The sequence below is a fragment of the Cucumis melo genome, chromosome 7 (assembly GCF_025177605.1).
Source record: "Cucumis melo cultivar AY chromosome 7, USDA_Cmelo_AY_1.0, whole genome shotgun sequence".
NCBI classification, from domain to species: domain Eukaryota; kingdom Viridiplantae; phylum Streptophyta; class Magnoliopsida; order Cucurbitales; family Cucurbitaceae; genus Cucumis; species Cucumis melo.
This window is the reverse complement of record NC_066863.1, coordinates 9,524,555-9,526,079: the sequence shown is the minus strand read 5'-3', so window position 1 is coordinate 9,526,079 and position 1,525 is coordinate 9,524,555. Positions and strand designations below refer to the sequence as shown.

General features: G+C 42.4%; 1 non-coding gene across 1 annotated transcript; it reads left to right on the top strand.

Annotated features, from left to right (window-relative positions):
• Nucleotides 1-287: 287 nt before the first annotated feature.
• On the top strand, nucleotides 288-361 carry TRNAW-CCA (transfer RNA tryptophan (anticodon CCA)). Its single transcript has one exon. It is a non-coding gene; the product is annotated as a tRNA-Trp (tRNA).
• The last annotated feature ends 1,164 nt before the right edge of the window (nucleotides 362-1,525 follow it).

Here is a 1,525-nt window from a genome sequence, read left to right as displayed (position 1 = left end):
ATAGTCCTACGGACTCTTCGGACGGAGTCAAAACCTCTTGACTTCTTTATCCAGATTCACTTTACATATTTCTTTTGTACAAGACTAGTTAGTAAACTCAAAGAGTGATTGCGCGCGTCCTGTCTCGAGTCAGAAATTCCCCTGAAAGTGACCTTTCTCTTTCAGTCACTTCTTCCAATCCTCTCATTCCTACCTATTACTTCTCCTCTGGGCAGTCAGGAGGTGGACATCAAAAATCTTTCATTCTTCAAGCTCGGGTACACTATCTACTTTTTGCATTTTTTCAAGCGCTCTTAGTTCAGTTCGGTAGAACGTGGGTCTCCAAAACCCGAGGTCGTAGGTTCAAATCCTACAGAGCGTGATGGAGTTCTTCTTAGGTCTAATTACAATGAAATAACTTAACTAACTTGAAGAGCAACCTGAATTTGACCTCCCTTATCTCTTAAAGCAAGAAGAGGAGAAAAGTGATGCAAAATTTCTGAGTTTTGAGAAAAGAAGAATCATATTAGATTGAACCTTGACTTTCAAGAACTCGTATACACTATCAGTCTTATCCATTGATAGATGGAACTTCAAGCTAGGTCTAGAGGGAAGTTGTGAGCATTACGTTTATGCATAACTTCCATACCAAGATTAGCACGGTTAAGAATCTCAGCCCAGGTATGAATTACACGACCTTGACTATCAACTACAGATTGGTTGAAATTGAAACCATTTCAGTTGAAAGCCATAGTGCTAATACCTAAAGCGGTGAACCAGATACCTACTACAGGCCAAGCAGCTAGGAAGAAATGTAAAGAACGAGAGTTGTTGAAACTAGCATATTGGAAGATCAATCGGCCAAAATAAGCATGAGCAGCTACGAGATTCTCAGTTTCTTCCTCTTGACCGAATCTGTAACCTGTGAATTAGCAGATTCATTTTCTCTGCTTTCCCTGATCAAACTAGAAGTTAGCAAGGAAGCATGCATAGGACTGAATAGGGAGCCCCCCGAATACACCTGCTACACCTATGGAATGGGTGCATAAGGATCTTGTCCTCAGCCTGGAATACAATCAATCATGAAGTTGAAAGTACCAGAGATTCCTAGAGGCATACCATCATCAAAGGTTTCTTGACGGGTAGATCAAGAAAAGAGCAGTAGCTGCTAGGAGCTTAATATGCAACAGCAATCCAAGGACGCATATCCAGACGGAAACTCAGTTCCCACTCTCGACCCATGTCAGATGCTAGACCAAGTCAGAAGTCTAGAACCATTAGCTCATAAGGACCACCATTCTATAAGCATGAATCAACGGAAGCAGCTTCCTGGGTCAAAGTGCAACCCGATAGCAGCAGAAGTCGGGATAATGGCAGCATTCATCATATTCTTTCCGTAAAGTAGAGATCCAGAAAGAGGTTCACGAATACCATCAATATCCACTGGAGCTTAGAATAGAAAGACCGTGTTTACGAGAAAGAGGCAGAAAGAGACAGAGGAAGCTCGACCTGATTGAGATGTTGCCGAAGCCTCAGACTGGCGCGA